This window comes from Nansenia antarctica (genome assembly GCF_963989245.1).
Source record: "Nansenia antarctica genome assembly, chromosome: 15".
In the NCBI taxonomy this organism is placed as follows: Eukaryota; Metazoa; Chordata; class Actinopteri; order Argentiniformes; family Microstomatidae; genus Nansenia; species Nansenia antarctica.
This window is the reverse complement of record NC_137685.1, coordinates 3,668,140-3,684,071: the sequence shown is the minus strand read 5'-3', so window position 1 is coordinate 3,684,071 and position 15,932 is coordinate 3,668,140. Positions and strand designations below refer to the sequence as shown.

Below are 15,932 nucleotides of genomic sequence, written 5' to 3'. Positions count from 1 at the left end.
CAAATAACATTTAACATATAAAACATACTTAAATTACACATATCAAACATTAAAATATATCATACATCATACACTTTTACATCTGGCATAATATAAAACACTTATTCTAGTTACATAAAAATACAACCAACTACAACCGTGTTAGAGAGGACTACACATGATCTGTGTGAGCTCACCACACACACACACCCCTGATAGGTTTGAATTGTGTTTTGATAATGTTATAGTACATTTGGAAGAATATATGAACTCTATGCATTACACTTCTGTTCTGAGAGTTCAACTGTTGTGCTTCTTAAGCCCATACAAGGTAAAACCATACAAGGTTTTGAAGAGTACATTGAGTCCATGTGCTCTGTGCATTACACTTCTGTTCTGAGAGTTCAACTGTTGTGCACAACCATACAAGGTATGTGTTATCTGCTATCCCAGTCTGGGTAGTTTCCCTTCCTGACATTGTGTTGTCAGAGGGGCCCTGTCGTTAATCTGATTTTGCTAAGTGCTGTACATTGAGCTGGGAATGTTTGTATTGGGCAGAGCAGCCCATGGAACTGTTTATGTTAAGGTACATTACCATGAAAATGTTTATATTTGAGCTGAGCAGTCCTAGGAGTGTTTATGTTTAAGATGTACATTTTCATGAGAAATATTTATGTTAAGATGCTTTTCCCATGAAACTGCTTATAACCACGCAGTGCTCGGCCTGCCCCTTTTGTCTTTCTGTTTGGGAATAAATACTGGCTCAATACTGGCTCAAGTTCAGTTTGAATCCGAGGTCTTTCGAGACCTGGGGATTCACTCTCACTGCGCAAGAAAATCATGATGAATTCCGTGTCTCTTTGTTTGTTTAGAGTCTGCTAAGGTCTGTTTGAACTAGTGATGGGTTAGCATTCCCGATTTACAACCGGGCTGACCAGAATATAGCATTTAACCCTATTGAGAACCGAACAACGTGGTCCTTCGAGCCGGATTCCTACGTCGTCTGGGAGAGGACCAGGGGGAACGACACACGCCGAAGTCTGTCGCGACAGCAGAAGGTCCTGGGACATCCATTCGCTCCAGGACCGGTGACGTTCCTCCTCTTCTTCTCCAAAAAAGACGGCTGACGGAATCCAGACCGGACTCAAGCAACAAAGACACCGGTAAATAGAAAAAGAAAGATTGCAATCGAATTGAATAGTCTATCTAATCCTAAATTGTACAAAAATAGGTTGTTTGACATGCAAAAAGAATCCACTTAGATGGATATCTTTTGTGCTATGTAAACAGTAGACTAATAGAAATCAGACAGAGAGAGAGACAGAGACATAGAGAGAGAGACAGAGAGAGACAGAGAGAGAGGGAGAGAGAGATCAAGAGTGAGAGAGGGAGTCAGGGAGAGAAAAGACACACCACGCGCCACACACACACACATACACATACACATACACACACACACACCATTGGAAGCAGAGAGCGAGAGGGGAGGGAGAGCAGGAAAGAGGAAGGGTTGGAGAATGGAGAGAGGTATTTGAAGTGGAGTTGTGACACAGAGGGGAGGCATGCGGAGAGAAAAGGGAGGGGGAAAAGAGACCTGCCTAGAGAGAGGCAGACAGGAGACGAGGAGACTAGGAGACAAGGAGAGGAGTAGAGGAGACTAGGAGACGAGTAGAGGAGACTAGGAGACAAGGAGAGGAGTAGAGGAGACTAGGAGACGAGTAGAGGAGACTAGGAGACAAGGAGAGGAGACGAGGAGACTAGGAGACAAGGAGAGGAGTAGAGGAGACTAGGAGATGAGTAGAGGAGACTAGGAGACAAGGAGAGGAGACGAGGAGACTAGGAGACAAGGAGAGGAGACTAGGAGAGGAGACTAGGAGACAGAGAGAGAGAGAGAGAGCGAGAAGGAAGTAAAAAGTGATAGAGGGAGAGCGAGAAGTGAGAGAGAGAGAGAGAGAGGGAGACAGATTTGAGAACAGGAAGGAGTCATGCAGAGGAGCTGAGACAGAGAAGCTGTGAATGAGAGGAGAGAGAGAGAACAGGAGAGAAGGGTTAGAGACAGAGGGCAAGAGAATTTAGTAGATTATATTATATAGTAAATTAAACTTGTAATGGGATTATAGAAGAGCCAAAGACAAGACAGGAGACAGACAGACAGACAGAGAGACACAGAGAGAGAGAGAGACAGACACAGACAGAGAGAGAGAGAGAGAGAGAGAGAGAGCGAGAGAGAGAGAGTTGTTTAAGGAGAGGAGAAACACACGGGAGACTATGAACTGTGTGTGTTTGAGGCAGAAGAGGAGCGCAAGGGTGGGGGCTATGTGTCAGAGTGGACACAGAACAGCAAACAGAGAGAGAGAGAGAGAGAGAGAGGGGGAGGGAGACAGAGGATTTTTAGTGTGACCCCCTCAGAGACCAGGGGAGTAATACGAATTTGGAATAGATGGAAAAATTGTATTACCACAGAGCCTCTACAAACAGCAGCTAATTTGATACATGGTCTTTTTGATGACATGTATCAAAAAGCAGGGAAATGATGATTGACAGGAGTTAACGCACATTTTCACGTATATAATTACACAATTTAAAAACAAAAAAAAAAAATATAGTGATAATGGAGCACATTTCGTGAACGAATTGATCAAACACAGTGTCCAAATACCTGGACATTGAAGAGTGTGTTTCTCTAATGGAAACACACATGACAATAAAATTGAGACCTATGGGTTTGATATGAATGAATGAATGAAATGAATGAAATAAATGAAATTAATGAATTTGAAATAGTAAATGGGAGATTAGACTACCCATAGTAGACGACATTAGGGAAGTATTGATTGATTGATTGAAAACTTTATTAGAAGATTTGCAGAAGCAAGTGACATGAAAGTACATATTTCAATTGGGGTCTTTGATACTCAATTCATCGTTATATGTAAAGCAGATTTGGCAGAAACGGAAAACACACTGGCCACGTGGACAGCTATTTAGGAAACAGGAAATAGCCAGAACAAATTATCTGCCAGACATTTCTGTTTCAGGAAACAGGAACCGGAAACCTAACCCTACAGGATCGAGAATACAACCTGACCAGATCCTCATCGACGAGATGGAAGGAGAACACTGGCAGCCCGCGGTGGGTTGAACCATTTGAGGTGCTGCTGAGCATCTCAACTGCTGTCAAGATCGCGGAACGAGATATGAGAAGTACACAGAGCCATTGAAAGAAGGTGACATTATTTCCCTCGAACGACGGGGAGTGGTGGAAGCCCGGGCTACAAAGGGGTTCTATTCATTAGTGAATATTACGTCTCAAACCCGGTGAAGAATTCTTCAGATCCACTACCTATTAGAAATGAGGGGACCAAATCCTCCCGACGACCAAACGAGACGCCCAAGTCCAGGCACACGACCCAGTCTGGGGCAGTGATGTCCCAGATGACAAAAAAAAAAAACCCTGAACTATCAATCAGAGACATTTGTAAATGCATCCCTTACGATAAACGAAGCCCAGAACCGCGAAATCGATCAGATCAGACTGATGACACTCCAGAACTGAATGACTCTTGAACATGTGTGAACTACCACATCACATACTGATTTTAATGATTGTTTGTTGTGTCTCCCCCTGCTTCAGAGCTATGACTAACAAACTGATTTCAGAAATACTTGTACAAACAAATGTTGATTCAAGACATTATGATGGAGCCTAAGTACCTAACCCAATTTGAGAAACTCTAATCCAAGTTGAGATCCATGTGTGATCTGTACGGCGATGTTGAATGACAGTTAAACTAGAAAATATGAAAGAAATATGAAAGAAAGATAGCTTTACCTGAATAAGAGACGAATGTTTGTATCGTGATAAATTATGAAAAACAGCAGGGAATGATAGGTTTGAATTGTGTTTTGATAATGTTATAGTACATTTGGAAGAATATATGAACTCTATGCATTACACTTCTGTTCTGAGAGTTCAACTGTTGTGCTTCTTAAGCCCATACAAGGTAAAACCATACAAGGTTTTGAAGAGTACATTGAGTCCATGTGCTCTGTGCATTACACTTCTGTTCTGAGAGTTCAACTGTTGTGCACAACCATACAAGGTATGTGTTATCTGCTATCCCAGTCTGGGTAGTTTCCCTTCCTGACATTGTGTTGTCAGAGGGGCCCTGTCGTTAATCTGATTTTGCTAAGTGCTGTACATTGAGCTGGGAATGTTTGTATTGGGCAGAGCAGCCCATGGAACTGTTTATGTTAAGGTACATTACCATGAAAATGTTTATATTTGAGCTGAGCAGTCCTAGGAGTGTTTATGTTTAAGATGTACATTTTCATGAGAAATATTTATGTTAAGATGCTTTTCCCATGAAACTGCTTATAACCACGCAGTGCTCGGCCTGCCCCTTTTGTCTTTCTGTTTGGGAATAAATACTGGCTCAATACTGGCTCAAGTTCAGTTTGAATCCGAGGTCTTTCGAGACCTGGGGATTCACTCTCACTGCGCAAGAAAATCATGATGAATTCCGTGTCTCTTTGTTTGTTTAGAGTCTGCTAAGGTCTGTTTGAACTAGTGATGGGTTAGCATTCCCGATTTACAACCGGGCTGACCAGAATATAGCATTTAACCCTATTGAGAACCGAACAACCCCTCCCTAGAGTGTGATCCTCTCCTGTAGACCCATCCTCTTCTCCCCCCAGCTGATGAATGTAACAGAATTCGTGAGCTCAGAATGAGAAGGTTCTATCTCTGTTTATAATGATAAGGTTCTATCTCCGTTTAGAATGATAAGGTTCTATCTCCGTTTAGAATGATAAGGTTCTATCTCCGTTTAGAATGATAAGGTTCTATCTCCTTTTAGAATGATAAGGTTCTATCTCCGTTTAGAATTATAAGGTTCTATCTCCGTTTAGAATTATACGGTTCTATCCCCGTTTAGAATGAGAAGGTTCTATCTCCGTTTAGAATTATAAGGTTCTATCTCCGTCTAGGGCAGTTCAGAGATATTGAGCGTCAACGTTTTTACATTCCATTAAGTTTTGTGAGATGGAACCTTTGTATTTTATTAACTACTAACTCAAGAATTTCAACATTTAAAAAATAACACCACACAGGCATTAATAAACACCTAATGGATCAGATTATGTAAAAAAACTAAATTTTGACAAAAATGGAGATAGAACCTTATAATTCTAACGTCACTCTATGCTGGTTAGTTAGTGAGGATTCCAATCAGACAATGTGGTATCTTATCTCACATCACTGAGGTGGCTGGTCAGAATGCTGTTTATACAACAAACTACAACCGTGTTAGAGAGAGGACTACACATGATCTGTGTGAGCTCATCACACACACGCACCCCTCCCCAGAGTGTGATCCTCTCCTGTAGACCCATCCTCTTCTCCCCCCAGCTGATGAATGGAACAGAATTGATACTGGGTGGGCACTCACTCTCCATCCTCTTTATCCGTTCAATCAGCAAGCTGTTTACTTTTTCCAATACTATCTGATTAGGCAGAGCGGGGTCCGGCACGCCCGCGGTCGATAGGCCAGGATTCTCCCACCACAGGATCGATGGGGGCGGGGCCAATGATTTAAACAACGCACTACTTGATCAAACGCACCGTGCCACATCTCCAATCGGGTCCCTTATCCCGAGTACAGCACTGTAGTGTACCAGGTCACGATGTCTTAGGATGTAGGATGCCTGTGTCTGTGCAAGTGGTTCAGTGTAGATGTACAATGTTAGGCTATGTTTTAACCATAATATCACTGTAGACACCAGTGTATTCTGGCCCTAGTGCTCTAGTCCCTTTCTAAAGAAGTAAGTAAGTAAAGCTTTATTTATATAGCGCCTTTCGTACATGAAATGCAACTCAAAGCACTTAAAGAAGGCATGATCGAGTGGTCTTAGCATCTATACGGCATAGCAGGGTCTTTCTCAGTGATGTGGGAACTGGAACCTCATCTAACAGGGCGTAGAGATAGATGTGATAGATAGATAGATAGATAGATAGATAGATAGATAGATAGATAGATAGATAGAGAGATAGTGGCTAGATAGATAGATAGATACTGTAGATAGATAGATAGATAGATAGATAGTGGCTAGATAGATAGTGGCTAGGTAGATATATAGATAGATAGTGGCTAGATAGATAGATAGATACTGTAGATAGATAGTGGCTAGATAGATAGATAGATAGATAGATAGATAGATAGAGTGATAGATAGAGTGATAGATGGAGTGATAGATAGATAGATAGATAGATAGATAGTGGCTAGATAGATAGATAGATAGATAGATAGCTGGATGATGCCGTCTGATGTTTTCCCCATCCCTACGTGAGAACTAAATCCAGCTCCGTGGACCAATCCTTGCACAGTTGGGATTATCATCCCCTTGATATTGGAGATGGTGAATCCCCTGGTGATTGTGACCACAGCCACATGCCTCACACCGAACGAGAAGGAGAACAGAGGAAGGACATGAACCTACCGCCGAACGAGTAGGACGTTAAAACTGTTGTAATTGAGAGAATAGGGTACGAGTATGTGCTGTAATAAATAAGTCAGCCGTCTATTGTTTACTGTCTATAATGTATACATGGGGAGAAGATCATAGCCTTTTCAAATCCCTCTATTTGGGTATGCATTGTCTTGGCTTTGGAACAGTTGGAACATTCGTTCACAGTTTATACATGAATTAGTTTACACTTAGATTCTCTGGGCTCTGCTTTCACAGAAAGTTGAACGGATAGCGCTATGGTACAGAACGTCGTTCAAGTCGAATCAAAGTTTGTTTATCATATGCTACAGGATACAGCTGTAAGCAGTCAAATCGCTTTCTAATTGCTTTCAGCCAAACCATAAATTCACAATGCACCCTTTCATTTACTAATCATCCCTCTCTCTCTCTCGCTCTCTCTCTCTCTCTCTCGTTCTCTCTCACGTCTAATGTCTTCTTATTTGACAATGTTTTCCCAATGCCTAGAGATATCTCTGTTCATTTCTGCATCAAGTGAAATGCCTGTATGCCTGGCCTTCTCCAAACTGGTGCTTTTCTCCTAATGATTCTCATCATTGGGTTTCCCATTAGTCTATTCATGACCCTCTCACACAAATTGCTATCTGTATTCCAGGGGCTTTTTTCCTCTGGAGTTTATCGGCCTCACCCCAGTTGCCATATGTCAGCCAGACAGCGGTGGCTTGTGGGTAGTCTGCTTGGTAATAGACTTTAATTACAAAAAGGTCTCGGTGATCTATCAGGTGCTACCTAGCATTGACATCTTCCCATCTGAGAAACCTTATCCTTAAACCTTGTAAACCACCCGAATAATGCATGGAGGTGAAAACCTTCGCGACATCGTTGTTTCAAGGGTGAGCTTCTGTGGTTTTTGGGCTACTTCACCCGACCCTGATATTCCAAGGTTAGGTGTTGAATGTTTAATGTTTCTAAGGCGTTTGGGTGTTTGTAGAGGTGTGTGTGTGTGTGTGTGTGTGTGTGTGTGTGTGTGTGTGTGTGTGTGTGTGTGTGTGTGTGTGTGTGTGTGTGTGTGCGTGTGTGTGTGTGTCAGTGTATGTGTGTCAGTGTATGTGTGTGTGTGTGTGTGTGTGTGTGCATGTGTGTGTGTCAGTGTATGTGTGTCAGTGTATGTGTGTGTGTGTGTGTGTGTGTGTGTGCGTGTGTCAGTGTATGTGTGTGTGTGTGTGTGTGTGTGTGTCAGTGTATGTGTGTGTGTGTGTGTGTGTCAGTGTATGTGCGTCTACGTGTGCGCATGTGTGTGTGTCAGTGTGTGTGTGTCAGTGTGTCAGTGTCAGTGTATGTATGTGTGTATGTGTGTGTGTCAGTGTATGTGTGTGTGTGTCAGTGTATGTGTGTGTGTGTCAGTGTATATGTGTGTGTGTGTGTGTGTGTCAGTGTGTGTGTGTGTGTGTCAGTGTCAGTGTCAGTGTATGTATGTATGTATGTATGTGTGTGTGTGTGTGTGTGTGTGTGTGTGTGTGTGTGTATGTGTGTCAGTGTATATGTGTGTGTGTCAGTGTATATGTGTGTGTGTGTGTGTGTGTGTGTCAGTGCAGCTGCCTCTTTGTGTAACAGGCTGAGCCTTGTCAGCCTGACTAGTGGGTCGCCACACCAGGTGGCCAGTGACCAGAGCCGCAGGGTGTGTGTGTGTGTGTGTGTGTGTGTGTGTGTGTGTGTGTGTGTGTGTGTGAGTGTGTGTGAGTGTGTGACTGTCTGGGGAGAGGTGACAATAGGGTCATGAGACCCTGTTGGACTGAGGACGACTTTCTACTTTCTCTCAGAGTATGTCTCAAGTGGATTGTCCAATGACCCCTCAGCCTGCTACTAGCGTGAGCAACAGTCAACGCTAACAGACAGACAGGGAAGTGTTATTGGCTTAGAGGGCAGTGTGATTGGGTGATTGGTTTACGGTAGGAGTCAATTGTTTAAGCTGATGGGATTGGACGTGGACACACGTGGCCATAATGAAATACTGCCTTTGCCCGCTCTTGTCACCACCCCTCCCCTCCCCCTCGCCCACCCCCCTCCCCTCCCCTCCCCCCTCCCCTCCCCTCCCCCTCCCCCTCGCCCACCCCCCTCCCCTCCCCTCCCCCCACCCCTCCCCTCCCCCCCACCCTTATCTGAGTCCAGAGCAGGTGCCTGTTACCTCTCAGGACCGTCCCCATGTGCCCTCCACACACACACACACACACACACACACACACACAAACATGCATGTACACACACACCTAGTGCATGCAAGCTGATGCATCATAGTGCGCGCTTTCTTTCTGAGGTCTGACCCCCTACTGCGCCACACACACACACACACACACACACACACACACACACACACACACACACACACACACACACTACTGTCCAGTGTTGGAAAATCCCTGCAGCTGTAAAACACATTTCCCTCATATCACACGGTTCGGCTCTTCATACGACCACTGCCCCTCTTCCTCCGTGACCTTTCTACTTCTACCACAGCCAGCTTTCTTTTTAGCCCATCTTGCATTCTATCTCTCCCTCCTTTCTCCTTCTCTCTCTCTCTCTCTACCCCCAGCTCTCTCTCTCTCTCAGCGCTCCCAATCCCCTCATCCCCTCATCCTCCCTCTCCAATCATCCCGGCGTCCGTCGGCTTCCCTGCGGTCGCCCCTCTCATGCTCAGCATTCCCGATCCCTTTCCCTTTCCTCCGCTCTCTCTCTCTCTCTCTCTCTCTCTCTCATTCCCTGATTCCCTCATTCCCGCCGCTGCCTGCTACCGCCACTACTACTGCTGTAGCTGCTGCTCCCTTTTTTCTCCCCCCACTGTCCTCTTCTCCTCCGCTCCTCGCCAGCGATCGGATCGGAGCCGAGAGCTCCGCAGACCGTTTGTCGGCTGGTTTGAAAGAGGGAAGCTGCAGTTGTCGTCGGGGTCTCAAGGCAAGTGGGCTTTGTCTGCTGTGGGATGTTATGGTGGTGCTATGTTTCCCCTCTTGTCTCCATCCCAGACCAGGGAAGGGTTTGCAGAGATGCTAACCTGATGTGTGTGTGTGTGTGTGTCGGTTTGTGTGTGTGTGTGTGTGTGTGTTGTGTTAAAGGGGAGGTGTGATGTGGGCTAGAGCATGGTGGATGGCTTGTATCTAGGCTATGGGGATGGGTTGTTGTGGGGTGGGGGTTATAGTGGGGGATGGGGGTGGGGTTGAGGGTTGGATAGGGGGATGGGCGAAGGGGAAGAGAGGGGAGGGAGATAAGGATGGAGAATGGAGCTAGTCATACACACAGCTACGCAGATTCGGCTAGCTAGCATCCAGCTAGGACAGATGGGGGGGGGGGGGGGGGGGGGGGGCTGTACCTCATTTGATTCTGCAGGGTGTGTGCGTGTGCGTGTGTGCGTGTGCGTGTGTGTGTGTGTGTGTGTATGTGTGTGTGTGTATGTGCGCCTGCGCGTGTGCAGGTTGTTGTGTGTGTGTCTGTCTGTCTATGTGTCTGTGTGTGTGCGGCGCAGTAGGGGGTCAAACCTCATAAAGCGTCTGCTTGCATGCACTATTTGTACCGTACGTGCGCGTCTTTGTGTGTGTACAGTATACTGTGTGGGAGCTGATGAACGGTGGTAGGCTAGCGTAGCACGGTGAGCGTATCTGCACATACGCCCAAGATCAGGTCCTGATGCAACCTGAACAATAGATATCAGTCCAGTAGAGGTACAGAGCCCCCCCCCCCCCCCCGACACGCAGTACCCTCTCTCTCTCTCTCTCTCTCTCTCTCTCTGTCTCTGTCTCTCTCTCTCCCTCTCTCTCTCTCTCTCTCTCTCTCTCTCTCTCTCTCTCCTCTCTCTCTCTGTCTCCTTCTCTCTCCATCCCTCTCTCTCACCCTCTCTCTCTCTGTCTCTCAGTCTCTCTCTCTCTCTCTCTGTCTCTCTCTCCGTCTCTCTCTCTCTCCGTCTCTCTCTCTCTCTCTCTCTCTCTGCTCTCTCTCTCTCTCTGCAGTGCAGTAGGACATCTTTTGTTCATACCTATAAAATAAAAAATGTCCCCTTATGTTTCTGACGTGTCTTGTGTCTTTTTCTGGTCGTTCCGTTCGGCTCAGTGCCCCAGTAGTAAGGCACATGACATGACAGTGGTTGCCCAGGAGACGGTAGTGTTCAGTGTGTGGTAGTAGCAGCGTTCGCTAGCTGAAATGTTCAGTACTGTGTACGTCTCGCCCAGCCACTTACTGAGTCAGACAGACAGAGCAACAGTCAAGAGGGGAGAGAGACCGATGGGTTTGTAGTGTGTCTGTAGCCGTGCTGTCAAGAGCCTACGGGTTGTATGTCTGTGTGTCTGTGTGTCTGTGCTCAGTCTGTCTGTCTGCGCGTGTGTGTGTCTTAGCGTCTCTGTGTACTTCACATATTTTGTGTACATATGGTGTGTTTATATACACTGCGTAGTGTCATGCCAGTGTGTGTGTGTGTGTGTGTGTGTGTGTGTGTGTGTGTGTCTACCGCCTAGTGTGACATGGGTTGATTCTCGTTCTGTATCCACGTGTTGTTTCACGTTGAGATCTCATCGATCGGACCTCTCAGATGATGGTAGAGCACATGCCATAGACCCCTACCTCTGCCAGTCTGACCGACCAATTGCAGTGTGTCTGCTCTGCCATTCACTCTTATGTCACCCATTTGGTTTCCACATAAAATGGTAAATGGACTGACTTACTGTATATAGCGCCTTTATCCAAAGCGCTTTACAACGGCCTCTCATTCACCCATTCACACACACATTTACACACCAATGGCGGCAAGCTACCATGCAAGGCTGAATTTAGGGTTCAGTGTCTTGCCCAAGGACACTTCGACATGTGGCCAGCCGGGGCTCGAACCGCCGATCTGCCAACCTTGCGATCATTAGACGGCATCTCTACCTCCTATACTCCAACCTGTCCTGTATTACTTACTTAACTGCTCCTCTTCATCCCCTATGGGACTTCAGGCTTCTATGAGCTCTCTCCATTGCATTCGCTCCTTGGCACCTGGAAACCTGTCCTACAACAGCATACGTCACCGTACGCCACCGAGCCAAGACAAATGAGTGGCCTAGATATTACAAATACTCAAATCAACCTGATATTCTGGTTCTCGTCGAGGCGATGTCAAGGTATGCTCCTCTCACGTGACCCTTTTGAGTTGTGTGAGAGGCCCACGGAGCCAAACGTCAGTTATCATTGTGTTAGACGAACATATCAGTGCAGCGATGCGTGTGCTATGCTCATTGTCGATCGTGTGGTGATTTTACCCCCCTCCGTATGGGTAACGGATGACAGTTGCTATCTGCTAAGGTTGAATGAGCTACAGGGTCATCACAAGACATTGACCAGTTTGAGCTTGTATTACTTCAAAAGAAGTGGGTCCTTGCCCACTACATCAAAGTACTTTGAGTTTTTTTTAACCGATTTATGAAAGTATTACTTCAAATGTCCCTGTCAAATGTCTTAGACAATGAGGAGCGTTTGCCAGTCGAGGAACATTCAAAGGAGGAGGGGTAGATGACCCTCATAGAAGATGTCTGTGGAGATGGCGGCTATTGTCATGACTCCACAGAATCACCTCTGTGCAGGGTTCCCGCGCAGGTCTTAAAAAGCCTTAAAGTCTAAAATCCAGCAATCCGATTTATGAGGCCTTTAAAAAGGTCTCAAGTTTTCAGTTATTAGGTCTAAAAAATTAGGTGCTAGGTCTACAAAATTAGATTAGGTTGTCCTGCGAAGGAAATCAGTCCGACCACATCTATTTACGTGGAAATGAATCAAGCTGGAACCCCAAAAATGCCAATTCGCTGCCCCCCGGAGAAATGATTGGCGAACGGAGCTACGGCAGATGACCAAAAGCTATCATATGGTGTCGCGAATAGGTCTAAAATGATATTCAAAGAGGTCTAAACATTTTCTAAAAAGGTTTTTAATTTGACTTGTTGAAACTTGTAGGAACCCTGTCTGTGGGCCAATGGGGGGGGTTGGGGTGGGAGGCTCTGAAAGGCACAGGGGAACAACTGGATTTTTGGCACGTCACGTTGACAACATTAGTCACACACTCACTAACCGCTTTCCTCTCTGGATTCCCTGATTGGCTGATAGCAGATTTCCAGTTTTAAGAACTAGCTGGACTAGCTGAACCAGACGGACTAGTGCTTCAGAGAGCCACACACCTGAAACCTCCAGCCCATCTACAGTAAGACAGTTGCTCCCCGGGCGATCTCTCTCCCCCTCCGAAGAACAGATCCAGCGTGTGTGAAATGATTCATGTCCGTCCCCAAAAATAGCAGCTCCTCTCGTCTCCCTCTCAGTTCAAGCTTAGGGGAACTCGTGACGTTAGAATTATCAGGTTCTATCTCCATTTTGGGTCAAAATTGAGTTGTTTACATAATCTGATCCATTAGGTGTTTATTAATGCCTGTGTGGTGTTATTTTTTTAAATGTTGACATTTTTTAGTTAGTAATTCATAAAATACAAAGGTTCCATCTCACTAAACATAACGGAATCATGTAAAAACTTTGACGCTCAATATCTCTGAACTACCCTAAACGGAGATAGAACCTCATCATTCTAAGCTCACGAACTGTCATACTTCTGTCCTGTAGAAGCGTCTGCCCGATGTTCCCTCCAGAGTGTTGTGTTCTGTCAGATGACGAGGTTGTTTGTGGTTGGGGATCTGTATTCACTTGGAACGGTCCCCTGTGTCGCCAGGGACCAATGAGACGTGTTGGGGACATCGAATGGAATGTGAACTGATGACAAAGTCAGCATGTCTTTATAGTCATTGAATTACCAAAATGTGTGTGTGTCTGTGTGTGTGTGTGTGTGTGTTAATCACTGATTTGATTAAGGAGGGTGTATGAATAGAGTTGTGACCAGACACTGAGCGTGCCAACGAAGCGAGCCCCTCGAGGGTTAAGGGAATAGGGTCTTTGAGCTGCTCCTCCCACTTGAGCCCCCCGCCCCCCCCCCCCCCCCCCACCCCCCGCCCCGCCCCTTTTAACAACCACACTTCACCCCACTACTACCCCCTTTCTAACCCCCCCCCCCCCCCCCCCCCCCCCCCCCCCCCCCCCCCCCCCCCCCCTGTGGGCTACTGCACTCACTCACGCTCACTGGGGTTAAAGCAGAACAATAGCAGGGTATGCATGCATATCATTTATTGTCCGAATCGCATTTAGCCACTAATCCCACACCGATCCCAGTCTCATCATAGCCCCCATCTCAGTCTCATCATAGCCCCCATCTCAGTCTCATCATAGCCCCCATCTCAGTCTCATGCTAGCCCCCATCTCAGTCTCAACCTAGCCCCCATCTCAGTCTCAACCTAGCCCCCATCTCAGCCCCAGCCCCATCCCTGTCCTCAGCAGCCCCATCCCAGCCACAGCGACCCATCCCTCCCCTATCCTCATTCCTGTTTTTGGGGGAGTGTTGATTGCCCAAATTCATGTGACTCACAGGGGTTGGGCTTGTTTGTCAGCCGGAGCATGTGTGTGTGTGTGTGTGTGTGTGTGTGTGTGCGTGTGTGTGTGTGACGGCGTGCGGACGTCAGCGTGTGTGTGTGTGTGTGTGTGTGAGAGAGAGATATAGATTAGAGAGAGGGGAGGGGAGAGGAGAGAGAGATAGAGAAAGGAGGAGGGAGGGAGGGAGGAGTGTGTGAGAAAGCGACGAGAGGGCAAGCGAGCAAACAACAGTGTGTGTGTGTGTGTGAGACAGAGAGAGAGAGAGCGAGAGAGAGAGCCTGAGTGGAGTGGGTGGGTGACTGTGTGAGACGGGGAGACGGTTGTGCTATTCTGTCAGACAGGAGAGCAGGAGCTGCTACGCACCGTCCTCTGTGTGTGTGTGTGTGTGTGAACGCTAGCTCACGTTGGCTGAGCCTGGATACCGGGGGACAGGAACCACAGAGCTAGGACCACACTCCCTCACACCAGAACCACACTGGGCTGGTGCTGGAGGCTGGACAGAGGACAGCGCTACAGGGGTTGGGGGGGGGGAGGGATAGCTCGGACGCAAGCATCAGAATCAGACACACTTTCCCCGGGGGAGGAGGGGGGGGAAGAGCTTGTTTTTTAGGGGTTGTTTTTGTCTTCTTCCTCTGATCCGTACCTGGCTGGATTCTCTCTGTCGTCGGCGGTGGTTTTGCGTTGGACTAGCAGACGAGGAGGAGAGGAGCGGATCTGAGGTATTCTTTTTTTTGCTGTGTGGTTTTGTGTCTTCCATTTGACAACGAACGATGCTCCGCGCTGCTTCCGGGATTTAATGGCGGGGGGTGGGGAACAAGGGATAGAGAGTGAGAGACAGAGAGAGAGAAAGAGAGGGGGGGGGGCGGGGGTGACGGGGGGGGGGGGTAGAATTGCTGTGCATCCAGCGGAACACATCAGGAGAAGGGACGGAGACAGAGGCAGATTGGTGTGGCGGTGATGGCAACGGATGTGTTTTGGTCATGGAAGCTCTGTGTGTGTGTGTGTGTGTGTGTGTGTGTGAGTGAGTGTGTCTGTCTGTCTGGTGGAGACGGTACTGCACGGCGGTGGTGGGGGCTGTATGTATTACGCTGTGATCTCTTGACATAATGACACATTATCTTATCTTCACCAGAGCTGCAGAAGGAAGGCACTCAGAAGCAGGTTTTTGCAAGGATGCTAGTTTAGCTACGGACGGTACCCTCCTCTCTCTCTCCTCCTCCAGCTCTCCTCTCTCTCTGTCCTCCGTCCATCTCTCCGTCTGCTTTCCCCCCTCCACCCCTGGGCTCTCTCTCTCTCTCTCTCTCTCTCTCTCTCTATCACTCCCTCCCTCTCCGTCCTTCTGTAAATGGATCGTTTTAAAGCATTTTCTCTCTCTTACCCATCCACCGCTATGCTAGCCTTCGGTGAAGAGGCTTTTACCAGATGAAAAAAGACGATGCTCTCCGTATCTAGGGTATTTCAGGCAGGTTTCTAGGTAATTTAGCCTCATTGGCCTTCAGATTTTTGCTGTTATGTTTATTTTTTTAACCCCCCCCACGGTTTAACAGCCCCCCCCTCTGTCCGAATCGTTTATGACTGAGAGTCAAGGGACGGAAATGAAGCACGTCACTGGTCGAGAGAAAGGCCTGTTTTGATCTCATTGTGTGTGTGTGTGCGTGTGTGTGTGTGTCTGTGTGTGTCTGTGTGTCGTGCGGGGTCTCCTCACCTCACTTTCAGCCAGTGCTCTTAACGCCCCCCCCCCCCCCCCCCCCCCAATAATAAAACACCACTAATCAATGTAATCAATGAGGAGCCGTAATAAAAGGCTTCCATCTCTGAAACAAATATGTGGAGTGGAAAATGCTGGGGTCCGCGGTGGCCTGTGTTTGTGTGTGGTGGATTAACCCTTCGCTGGGGACAGATGGTTCTCTCTCTCCCCTGCGGAGCAGATGACCCAGGCACACTGACCCCCGCCCCCAGTCCACCCCCTACTATCCCACTGTGTTCCCTTC

The 15,932-nt window shown here is 47.2% G+C and overlaps 1 protein-coding gene across 1 annotated transcript in view; it reads left to right on the top strand.

Annotated features, from left to right (window-relative positions):
* magi1b (membrane associated guanylate kinase, WW and PDZ domain containing 1b) overlaps positions 1 to 15,932 on the top strand; it is a gene marked incomplete at both ends in the record, with an annotated part of 154,426 nt that overhangs the window by 68,878 nt on the left and 69,616 nt on the right.